Source organism: Herpailurus yagouaroundi, unplaced genomic scaffold (assembly GCF_014898765.1).
Source record: "Herpailurus yagouaroundi ecotype Mexico unplaced genomic scaffold, PumYag 184, whole genome shotgun sequence".
Taxonomy (NCBI): domain Eukaryota; kingdom Metazoa; phylum Chordata; class Mammalia; order Carnivora; family Felidae; genus Herpailurus; species Herpailurus yagouaroundi.
Genome location: NW_024412415.1, coordinates 28,681,033 through 28,700,233, shown reverse-complemented (window position 1 = coordinate 28,700,233; position 19,201 = coordinate 28,681,033).

The following is a 19,201-nucleotide window of genomic DNA, read 5'->3' as shown; positions in this document are numbered from 1 at the left end:
AAGGATCTCAGGTGGCAGATAACCTATGGCCCATGTCACCTGAATCAGATCTCTTACTCCCAGTCTAAAGTCCCGCGGATGGGAAGAGGGTGTTGCAGGCAGGCAGAGTTCGCAAACCATACTCGACCGAGTAGGTGAAAGCGGATTCGGTCCACCAAGCAGCAGCAAGTGAGCGAAAGTCCAGGGGGGCCTGGGATTGACGCCGGGGTGCAGGGGGAGGGCGGCCCCGCTCTGTCGGCACGGAGCCTGCGGTCTCTAACACGGGCTCCCATGAAAACAGAGGGGAAGATCTGGGGCAGCACTTGCCCTCCCTCTTCTCTTCAGGTGGGTAAAGTGGGTGGACTTTGGAGGGGCCAAACTGACCTGGAGGTGGGAAAGCTGATGGAGTCTGTCTCTTAGAGCGGTGGTTCTGAGGAGCAGCACCAGGAGCACCTGGGTTTGTCAGGCCCCACTCCAGACCTACTGAATCGGAAGCTCTAGGGGTGGCCCCCAACTATCTGTACTATGTATCTACATATATAATGTTAATTTATTTGGGAGACACAGAATGAGAGCGGGGGAGGGGCAGAGAGCTACAGGAACAGAGCCTCCAAGGCAGGCTTTGTGCTGAGAGCAGGGAGCCTGGTGTGGGGGCTTGAACTCACACACCAAATGGTGAGATCAGGACCTGGGCCGAAGTCAGACACTTAACTGACTGAGCCACCCAGGCGCCCCCCTCCCCCCCAACTACCTGATTGTAATAAGCCCTCCCAGTGACTCTGGTGCATGCGAAAGTTTGAGGACCCCTGACTTAGCACACACTTTTGTTAATTTACCTGAAAGTCCCCTCCCATTCTGAAGTGGTGGGACATGGCATGAGGGTGAATGGTCGTAATTTTTGGAGACAAGAAGACCTCAATTCATATCCTGGCTCTGCCCCTACATGCCCCTACGTGGCCTTGAACAAGTGCATCAGCCTCTCTGAAGCCTGACCTCCTCAAGTGTACAATACCTGTTTGTAGGATTAGGTGGTTAGGTGTGGAGAGAATATGCAGAAAGCATTTAGCAGAGTGCCTGGCACAGAGAAGGTGCTCATCATCATCATCCTACCCACCGTGACTACGAACAACTCCCTGGTCGAGTAAGAATTCTAGATGCATCTAAGGAAAATCTTCAGGTTGAATATGGATCGTCTTGTTCCATGAGCGTTTAACATGCTGCTCAGAATGCCACTTCTCATTCAGCCAGCAACGACAATTCCTTTCAAGTTTGAAATCCACATTCCAAATCCCTATCTCACTTGGGTATACCAAGTGAAAACCCGACAGGAAAAACCACTCTTATCCTAATATAACCTAGTCATTTTCTCACCCTGCCCGCTTTCCCTTTTCCTTTTAGTTAAGTCCCTTAAGCAAACAGTAGCACTGGGCAAATATTTGCTGAGTGTTAAGTGAATGGATTGACTCTATTTGATCTGAAAATGCCCAACTGTTGTGCAATAAAAGGAGTCAAGTCTGTGGCCAAGTCTTTAGGATCCTGGGTGGAAATGTGGCAGGAGTGGCCATAGCACCCACGTGGGGAGCACATTGAAATCTTGGCAAATCAGGCAGGCACTGTGGGGTTTATCAGAGACTGAGCTAAGACAGGGAATGTAGGTGGTTTTCTGCATTTAGCAAAGGTTTTTTTTTTTTTTTTTTTTGCAAAGGCCTTTTATGATGCGATGGCTAGTGGCCCTCTATCCCTGGCTGTCCACGCACGTGTCCATGTCTGCTCCACCCTCTAAGCCTAGAGAGGAACTCGCCCTTGCCAGCAAAGCAGTTGCACCATGGCCTCTGCAAATTAGAGCACCAAAATGGGATTCCAGGTTTTCCTCCTGGAGACAATAAATGTAAATATTACCATTCTAGTTCTGGCTGAGAAGCATTACAGGTATCCCCTAATTATCAAAAGTTCATGTTACATCACTTTGCTTTTCAGAAAGGCCTACAGGGGCGCCTGGGTAGCTCAGTTGAGCGTCCGACTTCAGCTCAGGTCATGATCTCGTGGTTCGTGAGTTTGAGCCCCACATAGGGCTCTGTGCTGACAGCTCAGAGCCTGGAACCTGCTTTGGATTCTGTGTCTCCCTCTCGCTTTGTGCCCCTCCCCCACTCTCACTTTGCCTGTCTCTCTCTCAAAAAAATATAAACATAAAAAAATGTAAAAAAACAAAACAAAAAAACCCTACATTAGTATCTATTTTCACTAGCCAAAAGAGATCTAAAGAGGATTTTCACTTTTATGATTGAAAAAACAATGCACAAATTGGGGCCCCTGGGTGGCTCAGTTAGTTAGGCGGCTGACTTCCGCTCAGGTCATGATCTCGTGGTTGGTGGGTTCAAGCTTGGCATCGGGCTTTGTGCTGACAGCTCAGAATCTGGAGCCTGCTTCGGATTCTGTGTGTGTGTGTGTGTGTGTGTGTGTGTGTGTGTGTGTGTGTCCCTCCCCCGCTCATGCTCGGTCTCTCAAAAATAAACATTAAAAAAGAATTTTTTTTTTTAAATGTGAAAATTGAGAATAGCATTTAGTGTTTGTTTTACAGTCAGCCACTATCAAGCACACACCCCAGCCGCAACAGCGGCGCCACCAAGCTCCTTCCACATGAACTACACTCAGCGTGGCAGCATCCAGCCCTCACAGCCCTGAAAAGTGTCTGTGAGCATCCCAGCCTTTTCTTGACTTATGGTGTGCTTCTGTTAGCAAGATGTGTCCTAAGAAAGGCCTAAGAGAGGCAATTTTTTTTGGCTCTGGGAATGCTCAAAAAATTTTTCCACATAAATTAACGGGGATTCCTGCTTCACTTTACACTATTGTGGCTTACAAAAGTTTTCATAGTAACACTCTACTTTTGGGTAGCCGGGGAAACCAACATTCAAGCCCTCAACGTCTTTAGCCTCCAAATGCTGCAGTAGTCCTGGGTCTCCCTAGCTCCTGTCCTGCTCTTCTACGTTCATCTCCCCACCGTGTACGACATATATCTTCTTATTCCCTGCCCACTCCCTGCTTACAGGATAAAGTCCCATCACCTGTGCAGGGCGTTCGTTCCCTTACAGTTCAACCCCAACCTACAGTCTGGCTTTCCTGCCCACAGCCAGTGCCTGCCCACATGTGACTCCTGCCTGCCAGTGCCCTATTCTTTCATACTTCCTGGCCACTTACTGAAAGGCCCTTCCTCCTGTTGCCTGGTTGGAGCGCCCCGACTCCTCTTTCCAGAACCTGCTCAAATGTAGCTTTCTGTGAAATGGGCCCACCAGCATCCAGTGGGTTCTTGAATGCTTTCCTCAGTCTTTACTTGGCCCCGGGGTTCCTTTTTCCTCCTTCCCAACCTCAGAATTCCTAGTTTCCTTCCAGATGTGGCTCTGCTATTGCTTAAAAATGTTTTCTTAAAATGTTATTTGACATAATTTAAGACTTAAAGGGAGACTGCAGGAACAGTATACAAAGAATTCATGTACATTGTTCACCCAGATTCCCTAAATGTTACTGTTTTGCCACATTTGCCTTCATCTCTCTAGATCTGTCCGTCTATTTATCTGGATGTATAATTTTATTTTTTCCCAACTGTTGGTGAGTTGCTTGCAGACTTTATACCCCTCTATTCCTTCAACGTGTATGTTTTCTCATCCTCTTAGCTAATCATAGAACAATTATCAAAATTAGGCAATTAACTTTGATATTGATTATTATCTAACATACAGACTTTCCTCAGATTTCACAAAGTACCCCAATGCAGTCCTTTATCACAAAGGAAAGGAAAGTCCAGATCATGATTCATACATTGCGTTTAGTTATGTCTCTTTTGTATTCTTTAATCTAGAAGAGTTACTTTTTTTTTTTTTTTTTGGTCTTTCATGATATTTTTGAAGTGTCTAGGCCAGTTATTTTATACAAAGCATCTCATTTTAGGTTGGTCGGTTGTTTCCTCGTGATGGGTTCATGGTGTACAGATTTGGCTGGAGTATCCCATGGGCTATGCTGTGTTCACCTGTGTTCACCCTGAGGTGTCACTATCAAGATGTCCATGAGGTCACTGTCTCATTTCTGGTCACGTTAACATTGATCACTTGGTTGATTTGTTGATGTGTCTGATTCTCCCCCTGGCCAGTGAGGCCCTTTGCAAGGTTAAGGAGGGAATTGGCCTGATTCATCCTGGTGTCCTGGTACCTGAGGATGTGGAAATCCAGAGAAGTGAGGAACCAACACCAGCTGAGCCCCTCCCTTGTGTCTGATTCTGTGGCTGTTTTTCATCTAAGCCTCATAACCCCCCTATAATTTAGTCGTTTGTGCTCATTTTGCATGTGTGCTCAGTGAAGATGAGCAATTTGCCTGAGGGTACTTGAGTGGTAAGTACCAGGGCCAGATTCAAATCTGGTTCTGTCTGCCACTTTCTATAACACTAATGCCTTAGACACAATAGACGGTCAATGACATTCATTAAATGGAAAAGTCTAACACCAAGACTATCAAAAAACTTAACATCCTCCTACATCAATGAGGGTGCTTTCTATCATTTATCCTTTCAACAAATATTGATGGTGGGTCTACTGTGTACCAGACAGTATTATAGATAATGGAGATATAGCAGTGAACAAAGAGTTTACGTTCTAGTGGGACTCTGCAAATACCAACAAATCCAACTAAAGTGGCTTGAACAATAACGAGAAGGTTAGCTATAGAGCAGTTCCAGGGTTGATTAATTTAGCAGCTCAAAGATGTCATGACTAAGACTCCTGTTCTCTGGAATTCTCTTAGCTCTCCCTTTAGGGATACAAGACATTTGCCTTAGTTTTAAGCAAGACATCCTCAAAGGAAACAAAGGGGGCATTCCTGCCATGAACCCTTTATACGGGCAAAGAAAGTCTTGCTAGTATCTCCCACCTACCTTCCCTTCTACCTCACTGGCCAGAATGGCATGACCAGCCCACGTCTAAATTAACCTCTTGGCAAGAGAAATGGGCTGCCACGTGGGCCTTGGGCAATTTAGATTTGTACCACCCCCCCCCCCCCTTTTCCAGACCTCCAGGCTCAACCTTCCCCAAAGCACTTGGTTGTCAGAAGAGTAGGGGGAAAATGAACAAAATTGCAATTTTCTTTTAAGAAGGAATGAGGGGGAAAGGCTGTTGAGTAGGCAACTGACAATATTTGCCACTTTTCCCATTCATGAGATTACCAAATATTTACAAACTCTGTGGCTTCTTAGAAACTCTTCTTTATGTAAATAAAAATTTGCCTCATTGCTATCCCTTATATTCATTACATCAAGATCTGCCTCTTTTTACTAAGTCATATGATGTCTCTGCCTTTATCGATCTCCATATCTCTGATCTCCTTCTAAAACAAGGTCCCCTTGGGGCGCCTGGGTGGCGCAGTCGGTTGAGCGTCCGACTTCAGCCAGGTCACGATCTCGCGGTCCGGGAGTTCGAGCCCCACGTCGGGCTCTGGGCTGATGGCTCAGAGCCTGGAGCCTGTTTCCGATTCTGTGTCTCCCTCTCTCTCTGCCCCTCCCCCGTTCATGCTCTGTCTCTCTCTGTCCCCAAAATAAATAAGCGTTGAAAAAAAAAATTTTTTTTAAAACAAGGTCCCCTTTACGTGACTGTAGGGAATCTTAGCCAGGGGAGGTTTAGAAAATATTTAAGAACTGTTCCTAGGATATGCATTGACCACTGACAGGGGAGGGCCCTGGAGCATCCTCCTGGGCCAGGCATTCACCATTTAGTGGCTGGATGGGGAGATCCAGGAGGATCCTAGGGGAGGAGCCAGGGAGGTTGGCAAGTGGGGGTGGGGGACACTCAGGTCATACTATTTACCAACTGGCATGGGAATATTTATTTCAGTAATGGAACAACCAGTATGACAGTACCCACGTGACAAGCTGGACATCAGCTCTGATCTTCCCAGTGTCAGTATAGTGACCATAGTACAGTATCCCCAGCTCCTACCAGGGTCAGGCATTCAGGCTGCTTCCAGTTTTAACTGTAATATTAAGAGTATGATCAAAGGGTACGATCTAAGTTGATGTAAAAAGCATTTAAATCATGGTTTAGAAATATCCTTGCCCACTTTTTCACAGACTGCTGCTGCTGCTGGGGAGCTGGGAGTCACAGGATGTGGTAGAGGAGGGTAGGGATGGGAGTAAGGAGAGCTGAGCTCAGGTCTGGCCAATACTCATCTACTAGAGACTGGGGACTTGGCAGTCTCTTGGCCTCTATCAAGTTTGGTTTCCCCAACTGTAAAACGAAGGAGATGCCATCTCTCCTAGTACCAGGCACAGTAGGCATCGATTGCCTCCATCGATTGCCTCCTCGATTGACTTCGGCCTGAGGCCCTGGTGACCCTTGTCACATGCTCACTATGGTCCACCACTGAGTGATCTGATGATCAAAAAGGTCCTGGAAGGTGTTGGTTCTGTGCCCTAACAAAGTGTATAGACTGCCACCTTCTGGTGTAAAGAATAGTATCCAGATCCAGTGCTCCCCCTTGTGTCCCTGTCAAGATCTGCCCTTTGGGTGAAGCTGCAGGAGGAAGCCGAGGTGACCCCGGGGCCGGTGGTGGCTTTAGGGTGATGTCCTCCTTCTGCCAGTGAAACTCTGAGAAAGAGAAGATACTGAGTTTTGAAAAGCTGTTTCTAAGTGACAGTGCTCTTGTTTTTAGAGACTGGGAAGGTGCTGGCAAGGGCGTCTCTGCACAGACAGGAGGTCTTTGTCGGGGATTTATTAGACCCTGTGTAGAGACAGCAGTGGTCAGTCCGTCCACAATTATTTACAGAGCACTTCATACGTACCAGACAAGTGCTTTGGTAAATAAGTTTGAACAAAACAAGCCAAGTTCCTGGTCTCATTGTCTAGTGGGAAAGTTTGGTGATAAGATGAATTCTTTTTTAACTGATATACCTTAACTGAAGACAAGATGTCATCTGAACAGAAAAACTGAACGCTGCAGCGACTTGTATTTCAACACCTTCCAGCTGTTTTACACGTGTATGCACATTTTAAAAAGCTATAATCAAAATGCATGTTACCCTGAAGTTTGTTATAGTTCAATCATAATGAACACTCCTCTCTATGTTGCTACTTAATCTGCATAATTATCCTTATAGCTACGTAGGAGGTAAATGTGTGGCCTATCAAAATCCATGTAGCAATTCCCTTAAGCTTAGACACATTTTTTTCCCTTTTCTTTTTCTATAAGAGAAGTTGCTGATGTTGACTTCTTCACGCGGACTTTTTATTGCATTACTGTTTAGTAATCATGAATATGGTTCTAGGATCCCATGTGTTGCCATATTGCTTCCCCAAAGAGCTATTACTATTTATAATGGCATAGTTTATATTATATAAGTGAGTCGATTTTGCTGCAACATCGGGTACGTTGAATGTTGTGACTTTAACACATTTTTGAGAATTAATATTTTAAAAGAGGGTCCCAAATTTGCTTTAATCTGCATTTCTGTGGATATCAGTGCACAGGTTCTTTTTTTGCCTGTATAACTGCTCCTTTGTGAAACGGCTGTTCTCATTGCAGTTAAACATTTGAGTCTTTCCTGTGAAGACAGAAAAGCACCAGAAGACTGCAGTATTGCAGCCCAGGGAGTCAGAATGGCACTTACTGCATTATTCACTGGGTTAATAAGTCCTTCTAGAATCTTCCTAAGAAAGCTCAGCTGTTTCAAAATCTAGAGTGCAACTCTGTTCTGCTGCCCAGAACTACTAAGTGAGGAAAGGGATTCTGTGACACCCTTGGCTGGGCTTGTCTCACTAATGGAAGGGACATAATTGCCCACTGTTTATTAAAGAGTTGGACATCAGCCCAGGTTACAATAACGCAAATGAAAATTATGTGATTGGAGAGTTAATTCGTTTCCTAGTGACTCTGAAGGATACAAAGCATCGTTGAATGTCTCTGTTGGAAAGGTCTTTCTGCTATGGCCCAGAGCCCTGGCCCAGAGCAGTCAAGTGACTTGCCCAAGCTTACAGAGAGAGCTAGAACCTCTAGCTCCTGGTTCTCATCTGTCCTAGATTTGAATCTAAATGAACCTGTGATTCTCTCCTTCCAGGCCCCTGCCCCCCATTGTCCACCTCTTGCCTGCCTGGATGACTTCCAGAACACGGTTCTGGGAACACTTTCTGTGTTGTGGGAGTTGGTTTCCTTTTCCTACCTAGCCTCCAACAAGAACTCTGGGCCTTTCCTCTCTGGGAACTCCAAGTGCCCCACCACCCAGGGATCCAAGCAGGAGCTCAAATACTTGGCTTAAGCACAAGTTCTTTTCCTGAAAGAAGACTGGAAATGTTAGAAACTGGGCCTGTGTGAGGGTGAGCGATTTTGACTCTGTCAGAAAAGCTTTGGGTTTAATAACCCACCCCACTACTATTTTCTGGGATGATTGGATGAAGAAGGAACAAATGTTTGATTAACACATACTATGCATTAGACACCGCCTCATTTAGTTTCTTACAAACACCTATAGAGTAACAGATTTGGAAATGGAGGCTCAGAGAGGTCAGGTAACTCCATCAGCTCCCGCAGCTAAGATGTGTTACTCACTGATCCTCAAGTGGGGGTATGGTGGGGAACTGGAATGGCCAATCAGAGTCTCCGGGGAGCTTTTCCAAACCATCTTGCTATGTTTTCCATTGACAATGACTGCACTGTACAGAGCCATCTATAAGATTTGTGTGCCAGGGTGCCACCCCCGGGATATTCTAGTCTGGACAGGTGTCAGTAAACTGGTGATGTATATAGTAAGAGGCAGATTGAAATCTATGTAGAGGGGCTATAATGACGGGAAGGAAAAGAAGCATCTGAAGAAATTCCTCAGGGAAAAAGAAATAGAAGACTCCTAAGGATTGGGACACAGGGAAATATAACTCAAGACCAGAGAAGAGAAGTAGTCCCAGTGGGTGGGAGGGTGCGGGGAGGGGGGGGTGGGGAGCAGGCTGACCCATTCCCAGGAAGGATGTGGCTGGAGGGAAGAGGGGCATGGTGCAGGCTTGGCAGGGGTGGGTGGGTGGAAGATTTGTGGTAGAATCCCTCTCTACCACACTTAGAACAGAGAGGCAGCAGCTATTACCATAGAGCACTTGACCAGAGGTTCTAAGACCTAGTGCTGGCTGTGTGGCCTCAATCAAGTCACATCACCTCTTTTGGACTTGACTTCTTCTCCTTTACAAGCGGCCTAAAAATAACCTTCTCTGGCTACTTCTCAGAGAGATCATGGGAACCAACCGGTTAACTCATATGAAAGGGTTTTGTAAATTGTGAAACACTGTGCAAATGTTCCACACGGACTACTGGGTACGGCAGTAAGTTCTAATTCGCTGTCATTCAGAATTTCAGCCCCTCAGTTTGTTTGTGGTTTGCTTTACTGGCAAGGTAGCATTTGATGCCCACTGAGAGTGTGCATGCCTACTAGACCCTGGCACAGGGTAAGCCCCCTGTTAGTGTGAATGCCCTCCCTTCCCCCAGCCCTGATGTTCTGTCCTGAGCCCATCCAGATGGATCAGCTACATAGAAAGTACCCTCTGAGACTTATCTGACTGACCTTTTTTTTTTTAATTTTTTTTAACGTTTATTTATTTTTGAGACAGCAAGAGACAGAGCATGAACGGGGGAGGGGCAGAGAGAGAGGGAGACAGAGAACCGGAAGCAGGCTCCAGGCTCTGAGCCATCAGTCCAGAGCCCGACGTGGGGCTCAAACTCACGGACCGCGAGATTGTGACCTGAGCTGAAGTCGGACGCCCAACCGAATGAGCCACCCAGGCGCCCCTTATCTGACTGACCTTTAAAAAAATCCAGCTCCTTGAACATCACCCATCATCAGGGAAATACAAATCAAAACCAGAATGAGATACCTCCTCAAACCTGTCAGAATGGCTAACATGAACAACCCAGGCAACAACAGATGTTGGCGAGGATGCGGAGAGAGAGGATCTCTTTTGCACTGTTGGTGGGAATGCAAGCTGATGCAGCCACTCTGGAAATCAGTGTGGAGGTTCCTCAAAGAATTAAAAATAGAACTACCCTACGATCCAGCAATTGTACTACTAGGTATTTATCCAAGGAATACAGGTGTGCTGTTTCAAAGGGACACATGCCCACCCCAGTGTTTATAGCAGCACTATAGACAATAGCCAAAGTATGGAAAGAGCTCACATGTCCATTGACAGATGAATGGATAAAGAAAATGTGGTGGGTGTGTATACACACACACACATATGTGTATATACACACACATATATATGTATACATATATACATATACATACATACATACAAACAATGGAATATTACCTGACAATCAAAAAGAATGAAATCTTGCCATTTGCGACTACGTGGGTGGAACTAGAGGGTAGAGGGTATTATGCTAAGCGATATAATCCAGAGAAAGACAAATGTCATATGACTTCACTCATATGAGGAATTTAAGATACAAAACAGATGAACATAAGGGAAGGGAAGCAAAACTAATATAAAAACAAGGAAGGGAACAAAACATAAGAGACTCTTAAATACAGAGAATAAACTGAGGGTGGCTAGAAGGGTTATGGGTGGGGGGGATGGGCTAAGTGGGTAAGGGACATTAACGAAGACATTTGTTGGGATGGGCACTGGGTGTTATACATAGGGGATGAGTTACTGGAATCTACTCCTGACATCATTATAGCACTATATGCTAACTAACTTGGATGTAAAATACATACATACATACATACATACATACGTAAAATTAAAAAATACAGCTCTTGATCTTTAAAGAGTTTTTAGTGAAAAGTTCATTCATACAACAAAACACATACTGACCTTAAGAAAAAATATCCCCCAAATCTCCTGTGAAGCCCTTACTTGTCCTTCCCAGATGCTGCCCCTTCACTCTGCTAGCCTCACTCTGTGTCGATCTTTCTTGTCCTTTTGAAAAATAACTTCATTACATATTTGATATCCCTAAGAAATGTATTCGTTTTTTTCTGGTTCTGAACTTCTTTTTTCAAAGTTTTAATTTTTTTAAACGTTTATTTTTATTTTTGAGAATAAAATAAAGGAAGAGAGGGAGAGAGAGACAGAGTGTGAATGGGGGAGGGGCAGAGAGAGAGGCAGACACAAAATCCTAAACACGCTCCAGGCTCTGAGTTGTCAGCACAGAGCCTGACACAGGGCTCCAACCCACGAACCATGAGATCATGACCTGAGCTGAAGTCGGATGCTTAACTGACTGAGCCACTCAGGCACCCCTAATGTTTACTTAATTTTGAGAGACAGAGAGAGACAGAACACAAGCAGGGGAGGGGCAGAGAGAAAGGGAGACATAGACTCTGAAGCAGGCTCCAGGCTCTGAGCTGTTAGCACAGAGCCCGATGTGGGGCTCAAACCTATGAACCGTGAATTCATGACCTGAGCCAAAGTCAGATGCTTAAAAGACTAAGCCACCCAGGCGCCTGTATCTGAACTTTTAAAGTTATTTTATTTTGAGAGAGAGAGAGAGAGAGAGAGAGAGAGAGAGAGAGAGAGAGAGAGAAAGGGGGGGGGGAGAGAGGGAGGGAGAGAGAGAATATCCCAAGCAGGCTCTCCAGTGTCAGTGTAGAGCCCAATGCAAGGCTTGAACTCACAAACCAGGATTAGGACCAGAGCCGAAATCAAGAGTTGGATGCTTAACTGACTGAACCACCCAGGCACCCCATGTCTCTGAACTTTTATAAATAGGATTGTACTATAAGTATGTTTCTATAACTTACTTCTTGCATCTGTGATGTCCCTGTGGTGATAGATACAGCTGCAGCTCGTTCATTTTTCACTGGTATATAGTATTCCATGATGGGGATGTGCTATCATTCACTTACCTGTCCTACAGCAAATGGACATTGGGTTGTTTCCAGTTTGAGAATATTATAAACAATACTTTTCTAGGTCTCCTGTAGCGTATGGGTAAGAGCTTGTATGTATCTACAAGTGGAAGTGCTGGGTCATTTAGCATGTAGGTCTTAATTTTTAAGATAAGGCCAAACTCTTCCAACAGGTTATGCAACTTAACACTCACACCAACAGTATATGAGAATTCGCACTGTTCTGCATTCCTGTTCATGCTTGATTGCTTCTAAATTTCCGGTTACTGTGGACAAGACAAATCTTGATTAACAACAGATAGGAAGTAGGAAGGCACTTGTCTGTCAGCCAGGGCTCGAGACTGACTCACCAGAGAAGAAATCCCACCTGATCCTGTGACTAGCTACAGCCAGCTCCGTAGCACCATCCAGTATTTGCTCATTTTGGTTTTAGTTTGCATTTCTTTATTAATAAGGACGTTGAGCATCTTTTCATGTACTTGTGGCCTTTTGGTTTTCATGTCTGAAATGCCTGTTCATGTCTTTTGCCCATTTAAAAAATTAAGTTTTTTCCTATTGAGGTGTAGCTGCCTTTTATAGATTCTGGACACGAATTCTTTGCCAGTTGTATGTGTGATAGTGATCTTCTCCCAGTCTCTGGCTTGTCTTGTCACGCTCTGTGATTTTTTTCCCCCAATGAATAGAAGTTCTTATTTTAATGCACAGTCCATCTTTCCCTTCATCATTTCCTCCACTTTTGGCATCTTGTTTAGGAAATTATTTTTCACCTGAGATCACACAGATAATCTCCCACATTTCCTGCTGTAAATTACAAAATTCCAAATGCCTTTCTTAGGACTGTTCTGTCTTCCGAGCTCCTGCATCCTTCCATAAAATGTAAGCCAGAGGTTATTTCTATTCTAGTATGTCTCCTCTCAGCACAGAGGGCTTTGAGTTCTGACAGGTGCCAAGAGAAAGACTTCATTGGGGGCTGCAGGCTTGGCTCTCAAAGGCCCTGTGTCCTGCATCCTTCAGCTGCTCCAAAGCCCCTAGGAGGCGCCTCCACACCAGATATGGAGCTCCCTACCCTACAATCTGCTCGGCTCAGAGGTGGTGAAGCCCGTCCCTCGGCCCTGCTCAGCTGTGCCCCGCTCCTGCCCCCATGCTCTCACCTCCCAGCAGCCCGCAACGGTAGCACCTTTGCATCAGCTAACATCCTCCTGCCGTCACCCAGCTTCACACTGGGCCTGAGCCTCTGGGGCTCAGGCCTCTCCTTGGTTTGGAAAGAACCACATGAAAGCTTCCTCACCAGTCTTTCAAACCCGTCCTCCTCCCTCTTGCTTTGTCTCCTTTCCTGGAATTCCTCCTGATTCTGTATGGTCATTTGGAGGACCCCTCACAACAGTTTGTTATTAGGTCAGATGCTGCTATCTATGGTTTAATTCTGCCCCAAACCTCTTTGGCACGTAACTGAATGAACTACAGGCTCCTCAAAGGACCAAAACTCTTAGGAGATCACAAAAAGTGTAACATACTGAGGGTGAGGCATGGTGCCCTTTGCCTGTCTGAATACTCCATTTTATTTTCACCAGTTAATAGCTGCCTATTTCCTCTTACCTCGGTCTTCTTATCTGGAAGACCCAGTTAATAATCACAGTATTATAGGGGTGCCTGGGTGGCTTAGTCGGTTAAGTGTCTGACTTCGGCTCAGATCATGATCTCACCATTTGTGGGTTCGAGCCCCGCGTTGGGCTCTGTGCTGAACTCTTGCTCAGAGCCTGGAGCCTGCTTCGGATTCTGTGTCTCCTTCTCTTTCTGCCCCTCCCCATGTCGTGCTCTGTCTCACTCTGTCTCTCAAAAATAAATAAATGTAATAAAAATTTTTTTTAAATAAAAAAATAATCGTAGTATTACAGATGAAACGAGACAACACAGGGAAGGCTCACTGTGCTTGGCACTTAATAGGAATCCGTAAGTATTTGTTTCCTGTTGTCTTAGCTTGAGTTCCCCAGAAAACAGAGCCTGTAGCCGGGCTTATGCACTGATGCTTTATTGGCTGGCTTCACCCAGGGCAACAAGAGTGAGGGGGAAAAGAGAAGAGAGGGAGGAAGGAAGAGCAAATACTGGATGGTGGTACTGAGCTGGCATGGCGGGTTATGTGGGATTTCTCTGAAGAGACCGTCTGGAGCCTTGGAGGAGAGAAGAACACCTTACTTGCCAGCACCTTCCTATTTCCTGTCTCTGGCTAATCAAAGTTTGCCCTGAGGGGTACTTAGCCCTTGCATTTCTGCACGCCCCTACAAGCCCACCCCCCTGAGACTTCAGGCAACCTCTGGAGAAGCCAAGGCCTCTATGAGTCAGGTGAGCTCAGGTCTGGGGGTCTGAGCTACTGTGATTCTTGCTGTGGTGGGCAGGATGGAAGCACCTAGTACTCTGGCCCTTGTCCTTAGAGGACGTGGAGGCAACCAGTGGCACTGGGAGAGGGGATGATGGTGGTAGCTGCTAGGACCTTATGAGCTCACAAATAGTATGAGCTCTGCCAGGACCACTTGGGCCAAGAATTAAGGAGAGGGGTCAAGGCCTGGGACAAGGAATGTTTGAGGGCCAAGGAGACATAATAGGGAGCATATAAACTGGATCTGGTACATCTTTCACTCTTAGGTTTACGTGACCTCTGCTTCCTAGAACAGCGCATCCACATGGACGTAGGTATGTCCATATTCCTTAACTCATTCGACATTTATTTGCACAGTACCCATAAGGGTGCAGAGATGAGTGAAGCACGCATCAAGCACATGACTTCATGCACTGTGCAGATAGTCTATTGGGGAAGGACCAGTGGAGTGAACTTCGTATGGCCACTGAATGCTATGCAGAGTTACGTTAGCATCATCGGTTATTCCAGGGCTCAGCAAGAATTTTCTGTAGAAGTCTAGAGAGCAAATAGTTCAGGCTTGGCAGGCCACATACAGCTCTTGCATTCTGCTTATACCCCTTTGAAAACGCAAACACCTTTCTTAACTTGTATTCCCAATTAAAACAGACTGGGGGCACTAACAATCTCCCGACCTAAGTGGCTTAGCACATTGAAGGTTTAGACTTGCTCACTTACTGTCCCAGGCAGCCTCAGTGATCTCCTGAGCAGCTAGGCTCCGTGTGGTACTTCAGGGACCCAGGCCACCTCCATCTTGTGAGGCCACCATCTCTGCCATCCTGCGAAAGGAGAAAAGAGGGTTGAAGGCTTGCCTGAGATCTTTGAAGAGGCACATTACTTCCGCACACATGTTCTTGGTTAGAATTCAAACGGTCCCAACAGAACCGCAAGGGATATGAGGAAATCACTTTCCAGTATGTCTAGGAAGAGGCAACAGCTTGATAAATACATTATAGCACCGTCTGTGGCAGAGAGTAAAGAGGACTTTAAGACACGTGCCTGTGTCAGAGGAGCCCAGGATCTGGCTGGGGAGAAAAGTGAGCATGTATGGAAATGTGAGTGACAGTACAATTGCAAACACCGTGTCAACCATGGCATTCGCAGTATAGGTGCTGACTATATCAGTAACTGTACGATAACAAAAGACTGTAAGAGTTCACAGAACCAAGAGATCGAACTGATCTGGAGTAGTTGGATAAAGTTTCATGGAGAAGGCGACTTGAATTAGGTCCTGAAGGACTGATGAAATGTAGCCAGAGGCAGAGGAAGGGGGAAGCAGCATCAACAAAAGGGTCACCCTGGAGAAGGTGGCAAAGTCCCGAGTTAACACTCGGTAAAGTGCACGCGCTAACCAGTCCTGATGATTACTGGCCAGGTGAGTCTCAGTTGTTGGGTCTGGGAGAGGTTCCTAGGGCCGGGACCCCAAGGTGTGTGTGTGCGTGGGTGCTCAGGACAGCAGTTAGAGATGACTTCCGATCGATTTAACCACCCTGCTGAAGGATGTTATTCATCTTTGAACACCCAGGATGGCTCTATCAGTGCCTGCTGGCTAAACATCTGCCCTGCATTGGAGACTAATGGCAGCTGAGGCTGTAAAGTCACGTTGGAGTTAAGTTGTGAAGGGCTTTAACTTTTTTTTTCATTTTATTTATTTGAGAGAGAGAGAGAGCACAATCAGGGGAAAGGGGCAGTGGGGGGAGAGGGGGAGGAGGAGGAGGAAGGGGAGGGGGAGAGAGAGAAACAATATTTAAAATTTTTTTTTAAATTTTTAATGTTTTTATTTATTTTTGAAGGAGAGAGAGTGAGTGGGGGAGGGGCAGAGAGAGAGGGAGACACAGAATCCAAAGCAGGCTCCAGGCTCCAGTCAACACAGAGCTGGATGCAGGGCTCGAACTCACAAACCGCGAGATCATGAGTGGAACAGAAGTTGGATGCTCAACTGACTGAGCCACCCAGGCGCCCCCCCACCAAAAAAATTTTTTTTAACATTTATTCAGGTTTTGAGAGACAGAGAGCATGAGCAGGGGAGGGGAAGACAGAGAGGGAGACACAGAATCCAAAGCAGGCTTCAGGCTCTGAGCTGTCAGCACAAAGCCCAATGCCGGACTTGAACTCAGGAACCGTGAGACCACAACCTGAGCTGAAGTCAGATGCTTAACCAACTGAGCCACCAAGGCACCACAAATTGTGAAGGGCTTTAAACATCCAGGTGCTTGGGATTCCCAAAGATGAACATCGTTTATTTTCAGAGACAAAACTTAGGACCCCCCCCAATAAACATCTAATAATGAATGAATGGTTAAAAAAAACAATAGTCTATCTATACAATGGAATAGCCTGTAATCATTGAAAATCAAGTTCCTGATGACTCATTGATGACATGGAATAAGAGAAAAATAGGAAACTGTCAAGTAGAATACCAATAATTAAAACTATAAAGATATTAAGAATAAACATTAAACTGTAAATTATGGTTATTTTTGATGGTAGTAGGATGCTTGATTTTTCTTTTCATGATTTTTTGTGTTTTAACTTTCTGTAATGAGTACATAGAATTTTTAGAGTGACTAACATGTAATAAATATTCTTTTTCAAATGCAAAGCTTAAACACGTGGATTTTGGTCAGGTGGTTGCTGTTTCTGTTTTATTCTTTCAGTGCAGGTGGATCCTATCTTCATATCCACAGCATGCAGGATCTGTTCACCCACATCGTTCAGTTCACAGTGGCTGAGTGCCATCTGTGCCTGTGGTATGAGACTTCGCTTGCCACTGTGCATATGACTGGAAAACCCTCCTGACTTGTCATCATTCTTCAAAGGTCTTCCAGGGCACCTGTAATTTCAGCCATTTCCTGAGGCTTCTGGAGCTCCAGGGTGAATATCTAGATCAGGAAAGCACCTGATCACTGCGAGTAGGAGCTCCGAGATGTGGGAAGGCGGAAGATGGCCATAGAACTACAGGGAGTGAGATCACATTCAGGCAGAACTTCTCAATGTGTAGATGACAAAAATGAGGCCAGCAAGAGGAAGGCTCCTGCTCAAGATTACACAGTCAGTTAGTGGCAAGTGGGGACTTGGGCCCAGGTCTCCAGCATCCTGTGCTGTCATTAACAGTCACGGGCCTGTAGGGGCACCTGGGTGGCTAGATTGGTTAAGCGTCTGACTTTGGCTCAGGCCATGATATGGTGGTTTCTGGGTTCAAGCCCCTTGTTGGGCTCTGTGCTGACAGCTCGGAGCCTGGAGCCTGCTTTGGGTTCTGTGTGTCCTCCTCTCTCTCTCTGCCCCTCCCCTGCTCAAGATCTGTCTCTCTCAAAAGTAAATAAACATTAAAAAACAATTAAAAAATTTTTTAAAACAAAACAAATGAGTCACAGGCCTGTAGACAACTGGCTTTTCTAGGTTCTGGTCAAATTCATTTTTTTTTTTGCCTGCTTTTCAGATGTAGTGTAGGTTGAAGTTCACTGAATCGTTTCTATTTCTTGTCTATTCAGTTTATTCAAGTCTCTTTAACTGCATGCTGATCTTGTTTAATGCTAATATAGTACCAAAATAGTGAAAAGATTCTCTGAAAACAGCTTGGCAGTTTCTGAAAAATGTTTGCAAACACAGAGTTACTGTAAGACCCAGCAAAAGCCATTCCTACATATATACCCAAGAGACTGTAAGCACAGGTCCACTTAAAATCACACACCCATGTTCATAGCAGCATTATCCATGATAGCCAAAAAGTGGAAACCTCCAAGCCCACCAACTGATGAATGGATAAGCAAACCATCCTATAACCATACAATGGCACCTTATATGGCAATTAAGAAGGAATGAAGTGCTGATACATGCTCAAGCATGGATGCACCTTGAGAACGTTTGCTAAGTGAAAGAAGCCAGTCACCAAAGACATGTTGTATGGTTCCATTTGTATGCAATTTCCAGAATGGGCATCTCCATAGAGACAGCATAGATTCGTGGTTTCCAGAGGCTGGGGGAAGACGAATGGTAGTAACTGCTAACGAATATGGCATTTCTTTACCGAATGATAAAAATGTTCTGGAAGGAGATAGTGGAGGAAAACCACAATGAGAGTTTTGTAATACAACGATCTACATTTAGAAGCTAGATGCGTGAGCCTAACACAGCATTTATATGCAGGTCTTCTGCTCCAAGTGGAGTGGTGGAATGCATTCTGCCTTATGAGGTAGCTAATGAGATACTAATTAGAATCCTAGTTCCTCCGCTAGCCAGATGCAAGGCCTTAGTCACGTTGCTCACTCTTGATCGACCTCTGTTTCTTCATCTGTGAAATGGAGCAATGAAGTCTGTCTAGCAGGTAGTTGCACGTACAGAGCCTCACACTCATCACTTGGTTGCCTTTGGCTTCCCTTTCTCACCTCTTCTCCTGTCTCGGGAGCTGTGCAATATTGGGGGTGTTTGCCCTCCTTAGCAGGTGCAAGACGACCTCCTGACACAGGGGTCTGGAAGCTTTTCTGAGTGAGGGCTTCTCAAGTATCACAGGCACAGGCATTGTTTCTTTCCCACAGCTTTTCTCTAACTCTGTAGTTGGTGACTAGAACAAGGCTTCTCACACCAAAATGTACATTGAATCGCTTGGGGATCTTAAAATGTAGATTCTGAATTTCTGAGTCACAAGTCTGGGGTGGAACCCGAGAGTCTGCATTTCTAAACATCTCCCAGGTTGTGCTATTGTTTCTCTTCCTTGCAAACGCCTGCGAAGTATGGTATGAAGTCCCTGGAAATGTTAAGTTAGAATCACTGATGGACCCTTGAGCATGTAGCAAACTTCGAGTGTCAGTATAAGGTCCATAGAGATAAAATAAATTAATATGGGTTCTTTAAGAGGCTTACAGAGATAGCGTCAGAAATACTATCAAGATTTTTTGCAAGTCCTTTCAGGTATTCACAGAAATATCTAGAGCCTTCCACAA